Raw genomic sequence first — 12,446 nt, forward strand, 5'->3', positions numbered from 1 at the left:
GTCTCCTTTGAACTTTTGATTGTCTATTGTGTGTCTCCACCCTGAAAAGAAAAAGAAAAATTCAGTTTCTCTTCTCAACTTTCTATTCTCTATACTTATTTCTGGTCAGCACATATGTGAGCATTTTTTCACAATAAGCAATTCTGACACTAACTTCCAAGGGTTAGTTCATACCCTACAGATTAAAGGCTCAGTCTCACAAGACTTCTCCTCAGTTCAGATGCAATTACAAGTCCAGGTTGTCACCTGTGCTTCTGACTAACTGGCTGTACATTGGAGTTTCCCATCTCTCCCCCAGGTTCAATGATTTGCTAGGATGGCTTAAGAACTCAGGAAGGATAGTTTGCTTACTAGATTACTGGTTTATTTTAAAAAAGGATACAGCCTATAAACAGCAAAATAGGAGATGCAAAGGGAAAGATATCGAGAAAAGCGTGTGGAGCTTCCATGACCCCTTTGGATTTGCCACCTTCTAACAACCTCCACATATTCATCAAGCCAGAAACTCTCTGAGCCCCTTCAGTTAGGTTTAATTTATTTTTTTAATAGAGGACTTCTTAGATAGATATGGTTGAGTAAACTATTGGTCATTGGTGATTAACTCAACTTTCAACTCTTCTCTGCTCCCCAGTGGTTGGAGCATCAGGATAAATGTTGCAACTTTCTAATAACATTGATTCCTCTAGCAACCAACTCCATTGTAGTGATCTAGGGGCGTTAAAAAATCACCTCATTAACATAAACTCAGTTGTTGTTGAAAGGTGCTTGTTATAAATAACAAAAGACTCTCCTTTCATCTTTATCAGTCTGGAGCTATTTTAGGAATTGAGGACAAAAGACCAAAAGTTACAAGAAAAATAATTTCATCTCTCTCATCACATAGGGTTTTAAGAGCTATATACCAGGAATAAGGACAATGATCAAATTTGTATTTCTTATTATACATCTCAATATCACACACCCATAATATCTTGTCATAGGTGTCTGCAGGTCATTCTCCCTGCAGCTTTCCCAAGCAATGCCCACTGCTTCTCCCTGCCTAAGATCCAAATAAGGGAAAAGATAACAGTCCTTCAGGCAGCCCATGAGATGTCAGAACATTGTAAATGCCGTCTGCTCTGCTCTGTTTATTTTGAAAAAGGGAATTGGAAACTCAACTGATGCCTTAGATAGTCTATTTTATATATTCACTGGTAACCTATTGCTCTAGGCATCTGTGGAGCTGTCTCTCCACATTTTTCCTTGAGAAATACCTGCTGCTTCTTTCCACCTGATATCGAAGTATTGCCACCACCTACCCCTCTGCCACCCTTCCCTGAGTTTCATGTGAGGTGAAACAGACCTGAAAAGGCAGCCCTGACAGGTTAGAACATTATAAAATTCCCTCTCTCTGAATCAGGGGAGGGAATTGGGAAATGATTTGCCACTTCCTTAAAGACCTTACCACAATGGGGACCGAGGGCAACAGAAAAACCACAGAATTTCCTACCATTTTGAATGAGGCTGTTTCTTGATTTGGTATTTGGTTGGTTGCTTTGGACCATTGACTGTTTTATGGAACTACTGTAAGGTTATTCTAGCCAGTATTTTGGTTGTTGTTTATATCTCCTTGGGGAAACAAGAGCTTAGAGATTGCTAGTCTGTCATTTTGCTCAAATATGTAGATTTTCAATTCTTTCTCAATGACATTCACTCAGCCTTTGTGAGAACCACTTACCTCATTTCCAAAGTAGTTATATTAATTTCTAACTTTCAGTCTCTTGTGAATATCAGTTTAGCTGGATATGTAAGTTATTATCAAAGGGCTTGGTATATTGTAGGCCTTCAGTGCATCATAACAATAACTTTAATTATATTATTATTTTGAAATAACACTTTGGAGAGTGATATTATATTATTTCACTACGAATACCATGAGAGACTTGAGGGAATGATGGGGGAAAACCTGTACAGTATGCTAATTCTAGGTTACATTTTGTCTCATGGAAAGCACAGAACTCTTACTTACCTTATCTTAAGTTGATAGATGCTTTGTATAAGTCTGAGTTAGAGAATGACTTTATAATCTGATTTCCACTAAGAAGCTCTTCTAGGTTGGCAGGTTGCCATGGCATCCAGACCCAAATTGATGAACCCCATTTGTCTGCTGGAAAGTGTCAAGGTGCTTTCAGTGAATCAAAAATCTCTGCAGATTCTTGGTGAGATTTCTTTGCCAGTGCTGGTGGTGGCCATCGTAGGACCATATCATACAGGCAAATCCTACTTGATGAACCATCTTGCAGGTCAGAATCATGGTGAGTGTTGTACTGGATCAAGGACCAATTGCTTGATTCTAGCTAATACCTCAGCTTCTTAATTTTTGTCCTGATCATGTGTAGGGAGAACCAAACTTCTCTTAACAAATCAACTTTCCACTCCTATTTCTCACTTCTAAACCACTGTCTTACTGTAATTCATTATCATATTGTATGTTTTATTCCTGTAAAGCAAAATTTCTCCTACCAATTCTCACAATCCTACCTTATTTTACATGCTTAAGCACTGGACTCTTGCAATTGTGTCTAGTCGCTCTTGAAACACATTTTGCATTTTTATGGGCTATTCTCATCTACATATAAATGTGTTCAAATGTCTATATTCTCAAAAATATTTCCTGTATGTCATATACTACTGTGGCTAACACCTCTCCCCACTTTTGAAAAATTTCTCTGACAAAAAATATAATCTTGATTTTTTTTCCACCTTTTTCTCTTCCCATGTCTGTCTTCAGTCCATTTCTCTCTGGCTTTGAACCTCACCATTCTTTCAAGATACTCTTTTTATGGTTATCAGTGACTTCCATTTTGTCTGATTCATGGATTCCCCTTTGCCTCTATGTTGAGCCCTTGCTTGGTATCTTTATCACAATTAATATTCCTTCCTCTTTGAAACAGATGACACACAAAGTAGGGCATTCTTGAGGAAATGGAGAAAGCACCAACTCGTATGCTGGGATACTGACATTCCAATAGATCTGACTCTGTAGCCCCTTGGTTGTTTAGATTATCTGCTCTAAATGAATGCTGCTTTCTCCCCTCTCCTCACAGGCTTTCCTCTATGCTCTACAGTGCAATCTGAAACCAAGGGCATCTGGATGTGGTGTGTGCCTCACCCACGCAAGCCCAATCGTACTCTGGTGGTCCTTCTGGACACTTAGTGCCTGGGGGATGTGTGAATGATAAAGCGGAAATTCACAGTTAAATACTTTTTATTCTGGATTTTCCCCTTATCTCTCCATGGTCCTAGAAATTTTACTGCTTTAATCTGTAAAATCTAGAAATCAATTATAGTAAATAAGGCAAACTATGATTTGTTTGAATCTCACTTCTAGGTAAGATATCATGGTGTCTTAGATAAATTATTTTATTTCTTGGCACTGTGTGAATGACTTGATTTCATTTAGTAAGTCATTATTGAACAGCTGAGTTACAGGCCTTTGGACTTAGCATTGTAGATATCAGTGACCAAAGTAAAGGTCCTGCCCTAAAAGAGTCTTTAGTTCAATTGATAAGACCACATTATCTGCAGTCAGATTTAGTACCATGTAATTGGGAAAGAAGCAGACTAGATGGAAGTAGAAATTACATTGCATTGCAATCCCCAATTTCTGGGAATTTCATGGGAGCTCCATGGCTGGAATGGCTTCTTTGAGTTATCCTGAGTTTGGGACAGGGGTGCTGATACATTTTTGAAGAGCTGCTCCAGAAGCCTTTCTAATTAAGAGGGCTGACACCTGAAGACTGTCTTCCACCAGCACTCCCAACAGCTGGGGGAATAAGTCCTTCAGTTTTGAAAGGCAATCTAGGCAGCACCTGACTGGTTTTGAGAGCTTACAGTTAAGCATAACTAAGAAAGAGGAGAAGTATCAATCTGTGAGTGAGGAAAAATTTCTGATTCACCTTCTTAGCTACAAGCTGAAGAATGCATTTGAGGGTTGGATTTAAGGGACGGGTTTACATTTTCCATGATGAAGTTCATCAACTACTCACAGAGTGTTCTGGAAATCTGTGAGACACCTCTGAATGTGCAAGTTCTATAAAAGTAAGTTTTGTCCTACAAGAAACATTTTAAAATGGATTTTTGGTGTTTTAGCTTTCTGCTAATGGGTGAAATGAACTATCCCTCCTTTCCCCGTTTTGAGATTTATTTGGAAATAATACCTACATTTTTATAGCTCTCTTTTCTTCCTCAATGGGAGTTAGAAAGTGTGTGCTTATTTTTAAAGCCATATATCAAAAAATGATATAATCTTGCTGTTGAAATAATTGTTTGTCATAACTGCTACTGCTTCTTATCTTAATTGATTATTTTTAAAAACTGGGTTTTGGGGAAAGAAAGTAATGAATAGACCCTTATACCACAAACTCCCATTTAGAATCTTCTCAACATAAACCACAGTTTTTGCATTTGCACTGGGAGCAACTTTACATGCCATTTATAATAAAAAACAATTTCCAGTTTATGCCATTATTTAGACAATGCTATGATTTATACAAATTAGCCAGGGCTTTAAGGCCCTTGATTAGGCTGCATGAAAGCTCACCTTATCTTCTCCACTTGCCCTCTGCCCTCAAATGACTCTAACTACAAGACCCCTGTCTTCTCCCATCTCTAATTTTGTTTCTCTGGGTTTTCCTGTCTATGGGATCACCTTCATTTCTTCAGTTCCACATTTACCAGTTCTTTAATATTCAGCTCAAGACTTTGAGGAAGCTTTCAGATTATAAATTCTTTCTCCAAATTTCATAGCTCTGTTCTTCCTTGATAGACTTCTAAATTTTAGTTTAGTGTTATAGCTATAGGTTTCACTGCTTATATACAATACTGAGAGTAAGACTTTTACAGATACTTCTATCTTTGTTGCAATACTGTTATGGATGTTTGTCCACTGCTTTGAAATAGTCATGTTGAAAGAAATAATTTTCATTTTTAGCATTGCTTTTTTAAAATCTAAGAACAGTGGGGGATATTTAGTAGCTTCCTGCAAGTATTTATTGACTGCATATAATTTAAATACCCAGTTACGCCAACTATGGTGTATTTTATATGGACTCTGATTAATAAATATATACAGAATGAATAAGTGCCCACACTCATCACTGAATTCCTAATTACACAACAGGTACTATATTAGTTTTTCTGCATATGTTATATTACTTTATCCAATTGAGGAAAAAGAAAGCACTGTGAAAATTAGAATCCTTTTATATATGAAAAATTTGCAAACACAAGAAGTGTCTCTGTAATTGTCAAAGTTGATATCTGCATTTACATCTGTCTTCAAGCAATTTCTTTGCATGGTGAGTATGTTAGCTGAAATAATAAATGAAACCATGATTGAAGAAGTGTACAGATGAATTTCTAATGTAGGGGTAAACTTCTAACTCTCTTGTTCTAATGTGCTTTCTAGGATGAGTCTAAGAAGGATTCATGGATCTTTGCCCTGGCCATGGTTCTGTGCAGTAGCTTTGTCTAGAACAGCATGAGCACCATCAACCACCAGGCCCTGGAGCAGCTGCAATATCCTTCCAGGTCCTGAACCACCATTTTTCACTGAATTCATGGGAATGAGGATAGAGTCAGTCTCTCCTTTCCTGTCATTTAGTTTTCTTGGGTGGAGCAGAGGGGACCCATGGCAAAAGAGTGTGCTTATAATATTTTTATACTAGAGAAATGTGGGAATTGTTGGTAGTGAGTTTCTTTTCCCTAACCAAATCTTAGTTATGTGACAGAGCTTACAAAACATCAGGGAGGGCAAAGTCCTCTCAAACACCTGATAGAGTAGATTCCACAGAATTTGTGAATTTCTTTCCAGAATTTAGCTGGACTGTATGGGATTTCACCCTGGAGTTGCAGTTATGTGGTCAGCCTATCACAGAAGATGAGTACTTGGAGAATGCCCTGAAGCTGATTCCAGGTATCAGAGTATGGCCTGGGCAGTGTACGGTCCAATAGAGTGTGGGATCTACTAAACAATATCCCTCATCTCTGTGATTGCATTTGTATTTGAGACTAAATCAAAGTCTGTGGAAATGGTGGCTGGAAAGTGGGTTGCAAAGATCTAGGGGCTACAGTTGAAGTTTACTCAAGAAAAGTAAAGTGTAAAGTGAAATTACTCAAAACCAATTTGTTTTTTATACATCTTTAAATTTAGCATCCAGATTTAAATGGGCGCTGAAACATTCTAAAGACTGGACGCTGTGTTTCCTATTCCTTCAATTTGTCTCTGTTGAAGAAAACAACTAATCAGCTAATTGTTAGACAAGAAACTGCAGTGAAAAGCTTATCTAAAGAACAAAATGTAGATTTCACATATTATTCTTTTCAAAGAGGGATATAAAACTTTCTAATCCTGTATAATTATATCATCTACAAAATGATTCTATGTTGTAAATAAACCTGAAGTGGTGACTGTCTTTACAATCTATGCCTTTTCAATAATATTGACAATTATTAGAACATTCATTTTACCTTCCACATCATAGCTTTCTCCTAATTCCCACATGTTTACTCATGATTTAATTACAAGGTAATAAATTATTTTCATGGGTTACATTTCCAAGGATGTGTGTCTATTGAAACCTTGAGAGAAATATCAATCCCAATTTATTCATTCTTCCTTTCACGTTTCTATTTATGATTTCTCAAAACAGCTATTAAGAAATTGGCTGGCAGGAGAGGACCAGATATAATCATTTACCTCAAAGAGTTTATAGATTAGTGGTGATACCTTAAAATTACATTTCAGGTACATTTAAACTTCAGAGGTTTTTACTAAAAAATAGATAACCCTGCATCAATTATTTTTAGCATCAAAACAGTTTTCCTTAAATAATGAGGATGTCATTCCTAATATTCCAATTACTGTCCATGATCCCTTGTCTGTAGCTCTGTTTTTGGTTCCACAGCTCAATTCCTACATGAGGTTGAGTTGAGCAGAAAGTTTCATGTGACCTTTCATCCTTTTAGCTGCTAGTTAAGCAAACACATCATAGACAACCACTCTACTATGTGCATGTCTGGAGAGACCAGCCATAGGTTTCCTTTACTGGATCAGATGTCTCCCTAAATTTCTCTGCAGTTATATCATTGGTATAAGTCTGATGTGCAAAGAAGTATTGAATGTCTATGTTAAAAGAGTTCTTTGTGTAGAAATGGCAAAGACACACAAATCCCTGCCATGAACACCTGTAATCCCCTCGCCTGAAGACTCTACACACTCTAATCCCTGTTTTTCTGTCCCTCAGGGAAGAATCCCAAAGCCCAAACATGCAATCTACCCAGAGACTGCATCAGGCATTTATTTCCAAGATGGAAGTGTTTTGACTTTGACTGGCCAACATAGGAAAAAAAAAATTCTAGCCAATAATGGGATGGTATCTGAAGACCAACTGGATCCTAAATTCCAGGAGCAAACAAAAAATTTCTGTTCTTACATCTTCACTGATGCAAGGACCAAGACCTCACAGAAGGAATCATGGTCACTGGGAAAGGTGAGTCCCTTTTTCCCATTTCCATGGGGACTGCTATGTGTTGAATATTTTATATAATGTGCTTTCTACAATTTTTGTTTGATTCTATAAGGAATTCTGATTTTACAGACATTTATACTCCATGAAGAAATCTGTATACTTTATAATTATCTCACTTTGGGGGCTTTACAAATTCCTCCTCCAAATTGCAATTTTTGTCAATGATATCGGTGACTCCCACTAATCTGAAAACATCCTCCACTTAGAATATAATCACTCTTTTGGTGTAAAAACAGAATACTGCATGTTTTCAAAGGAAGTCCTATACAATAAGTGTTCTTCACAAGAAGAATTCAAAAGATATTTTGAGAATTTATAGTGGTTCAGAAATAAATATTAGCCCATAAATCACTGAAAATCCATTCAAAGGCTCAGAATTAGGAATAAATTAAACATGGTACACTTTGCCTCATCTGTTTATCTATGTAATCTATATTGCTTTCAATTTTTAAAATGAGAAACTGTATTTTCCAGGTAGCCCCTAGTATGTTAGATAGAAGTAGATATTAACTTTTTTAGTCCTGTGGCCTGGAAAACCATAAAAATGAAGAGTCAGTAGGAAAATGAAGGTGATAATAGTAGAAGGAGGTAGGGGTGCGTGTATATGTTTGTGTGTGTGCATGTGTATATGACCCTAGAAGCATAGTCTCAGAATCCTGGAGCCATTGACTGATAACTTGATATTTAGCCCCTAAATTTCCTGGCTTCTTCAGGGCTGAGGACTCTGGTTGTGACCTACGTGGATACTAGCAATAGCGGAGCAGTTCCTCACTTGGAGAACGCAGTGACAACTCTGGCCCAGCTGGAGAACTCAGCTGCCATTCAGAAGGCAGACAACCAGTACAGCGAGCAGATGGCCCAGCGAGTGAGCTTCCCCACAGACATGCTGCAGGAGCTGCTGGAGGAGCATGATGCCTGTGAGAGGGAAGCCCCTGCAGTCTTCATGGAGCACTCTTTCAAGGATGACAAGCAGGAGTTCCAGAAGAACCTTGTGGTAATCTCTCTTTGTATTTATCATATGTCCCCTCCCCTTGAAGAATGAAGCCTAGAAGTGTTGTTACTGGTCCCACGGCTCATCTCTTACTCAGGGATAAAGTAGTCCATGTTCTCATGAGGGACAGAGTTTCAAAGGACTACATTTCCTTCTTTTTTGACTGCTAGAACTCAGGCAGTTTATCTGGAACTCTCTTTGACCTTCAATGAAAAATCAGTATGGATATCCTCTTGAAATAAATACTTCTGTGGATTCCAAGCCTGTCCAGAACACCCAAGACATTCTTTAGCTGGCTTCTTTTTCTGTGAACACACTCCTATGGCTGGGAACCAAAATTTATCTTTTCAGATCCACATCTCTGGCCACTTTCAGCTTAGGTTGCTCCTTGTTGTATCTTTCATTGAAGACAGACAGAATCACTGAATGTGGCAGCTTCAAGGAACCACAGAGATTAGGTAATGCAATTCCAACAGCTCAGATGAAATACCCAAAGGAGGTTAGGGAACTTCCCCATGGTCTTCCAGAGTTTTCAGAGCTGTGAATAAATCAAATCTTGTGACTGCTGTTTTATTACATGTCCTCCAACAGAATACTTTTCTCATGAGGAACACAGTTAGACCAATTTTTCTACCAGATCCTTTGGAAATTTACTTCCTCTGTTCCTTGCTTCTGGTGACAACCCTCTATCTTTCTTCCCTCTAGGAAATCATAAAGAATAAGAAAGAGGATTTCTTGATGCAGAATGAAGAGACATCAATCAAATACTGCCAGAATAAACTTGATCAGCTTTCAAAGACACTAATAAAAAGTATCTCAGCAGGAACTTTCTCTGTTCCTGGAGGTCATGAACTCTACAGGAAAGCAAAGGAAATTATTGAAAAGGAATATCACCAAGTGCCCATGAAAGGAGTGAAGGTGAGGAATAAGGGAAAAATGGGGAACCTACAGAATACTCAAAGGGGTCTCCTGAAATTCTGAGAGTGCAGCTCCATGCATGCATAAAGAGAGAGTATGGGGCCATTCAAACAGCTTTGGCTCTTAAGGTTCACTGCATGCTATTTATTCCTGAAGAGAGTACAAATGTCAACTCCCAAACATGAGTACAGATTTCTTAAATCCACAAGAGACAGAACACAAATTATTCTTTTTTTATGCAACAACATATTTGACGTGTTGAGCACTGATAATTTACAAGTCAGTCTTTGTACACAAGGATGATCACAAGTGAGAAAGGAAGTCAACTACATAGACAAGTTATAACACTCAGGAAAGAGCTACTTAGGTGTTAGAAACAAATATAATAATAACAATAAAAAACAACAATAATAATGCAACTATTATATATTGAACTGTTGTTTCCTATAGCCAAAATGTTAAGCTCTTTCCCTAGACTCTTTAACTTAATCTTTCAAATAGCATTAAGAAGCATCTACATTATCAACATTTTAAAGATCTGAACTGAGAAGCATAGGCAGGTTAAAATAAGTTGTCTAAAGTTATAACCAGCTAGTGGCAGAGGAGAACAGCAGCACAATTTAGAGGCACTATTTCACACTGGGAAAGCAGATATGTAAAAGCACCAGAGATTTGGGGTTTGTAGAACTGAACATGATTCTGACTGGCTAGATTCTAGAGTGGGGAGAAGGAAGTAGCACTGGGCAAGAGACTGGAGAGAGACAGGTCACTCTAAGGAGCTTGGACTCATTGTAAGGAACCACTGTGGAACTTTAAACATGAAGCAAAAGTTACATGGACTTAGTTGTCTTTGCAGCACTAATTTCCCTATTGGAAATCTAATTTCTGTGCTCCTCCTTGGTTCCTCAGGGAAATGAGTTCCTCCAGAGATTTCTGAAGTCCCAGGTGGCACTAGAGAAATCCTGCAGGCAGATAAAGCCCTTACTGATTGGGAGAAGGCCATAGCAGGTACGGGGTAGGGCTGGGCTCACAGTGGGATGGGTATGTTCTTGCAGTGCCCTCTGACAGTTGTGAGAGCAAAACCTTCCCAATACCGGAGCTTCCTTCCTTTCTGTGGAACAACCCTGCTGCACCTGGAAACAGCAAAGGGAACTGTGATTGGACGCCAGACAGACAGAGCCTTTTCTCTCACATTCTGAAGTGTACTCTCGATGGTGTGGACACAGGGTGTGGGGGGAGGACTTAAGAGATTTCCTACCACTCTCTTCAATTTGGTTTGGCCTCTGAGCTCAGGAGGGTGGAGGTCAATCCTTGCCTATTTTTTCCCTCTCTAATACCTCCCTGGGGCAGAAGAGTGGACCAGGAAGGAGACAGCTGAGAAGGAACAGGAACTGCTGAAACAGAAACTGCAGGAGCAGCAGCAGCAGGTGGAGGCTCAGAAGAGAAGTCTCCAGAAACACATAGTCCAGATGATGGAGAAGCTGGTGAGAGAAAGAGAAAACCTGCTGAGAGAGCCAAACAAGATATTGGAGCATCAGCTGAAGGTGAATCAGGCTGTGGCAGTAGTAGAGCTTGATAGCTTTGTCCTCGTACCCCAGGAAGGGATGGGTGAAGGTTACAGCATGGTCATGCAGAGATCACAAGTGCATCTACTGCCTGTGATTTATTAAAACCCTGAAGCCTTTGAATCCTTCCAAAACCTTTAAATTCGGCTCTGTAAGTAGACTTTGGAGAGTTCAGGATGAGTATTCCCCCCCTACTCCAAGCCCTCAGAGAATATAAATAGGGTTGAATAACCATTTAGAGAATTTTAAAATGATCTCACAGGGCTTGATTGAACAGATATTCCAACTATGTGTGTTTAATATGAACAACAACTAGTATGCTCTACCAAGATCACTACCTTTTACCAGGAGACCTGCTCAGCCCAAGGCCCTGAGGTAGATCTGTGCTGACATAAAACTACCAGAAATGTCCAGACTTATAAACACATGGAAATGATAGATTTTACACTTGCTGCATTGCCTCCAGGTGTGGATAGATCCCCAAGCTATCATGTGGCTTGGGGGGATTTCTCTCATTGTTCATCTGAACATGATTTATAAGAGATTTCTATAATTTAGGGGCCATGTGTTTATAACAGATTTCTACAATATGGGTGACAGTGCCATCCTGAGTGGGACTGAGAATTAGTGCAGACAGACCAAGGCTACCTCTCATTTGCATTTTTTGACTGGAAAATATTACATTTGTCCTCATGCCAGGCTTAGCCACCTGGAAAACCCTAAGGTACATGAATATTATTAAGGCTGTAAACTACACTTCCTCTTAATATTTAGGTCCAAACTAGGAAATATTCCTTGTTACAAGAGTCTCCTTTCATGATTAAGAGAGAATAATTTTAGGAATGAAACAAAGATAGTCTGACAAAGTTTTAAAGTTTGACAAAATGTAATCCTTGAAAAAATGGGGGATTTAAAAAGTTTTACTTCCTTCCTCATTTTTATTTTTTTTAGGTCCAAGAATACCTGTGTACTGAAGGATTTAGAAATAAATGTGAGGAGATGAGTACAGAGATAAATCATTTTGGAGACAGGATTGTTGATACTAAAAATGATGATAGTTCCTTGCTTGCACAAGCCTTGGACAACCTTGGCAAAAGAATCACTTCGTTATTGCCTGCTCCAGCTAACATTCTTGGTAATGTTATGAAAGTAGTGAGCTCATTATTTAAAAAGAAGTAGCTCTCCTTGTAAAGAAATCAGATATATAATACAATATACATGTATGTTCTCTGGCCTATTTCTGATGTGCATGATTTCACTTTCATCCAGCAATGCTTTAAATATAAAAAGTGATTTCAAGAGAATACTGATGCTTGGCCCACATTAGATAGAATAAATGCATGGACACTTTGATATAGTGTGTTCAGTTTTAGGAAATATATATGTGTGCAAAATCATATA

General features: G+C 38.5%; 1 pseudogene; it reads left to right on the forward strand.

The window, feature by feature from the left end:
• Window positions 1-2,042: 2,042 nt before the first annotated feature.
• On the forward strand, window positions 2,043-12,224 carry LOC141575555 (guanylate-binding protein 6-like; annotated as a pseudogene).
• The last annotated feature ends 222 nt before the right edge of the window (window positions 12,225-12,446 follow it).

This window comes from Camelus bactrianus, chromosome 29 (assembly GCF_048773025.1).
Source record: "Camelus bactrianus isolate YW-2024 breed Bactrian camel chromosome 29, ASM4877302v1, whole genome shotgun sequence".
Taxonomy (NCBI): Eukaryota; Metazoa; Chordata; class Mammalia; order Artiodactyla; family Camelidae; genus Camelus; species Camelus bactrianus.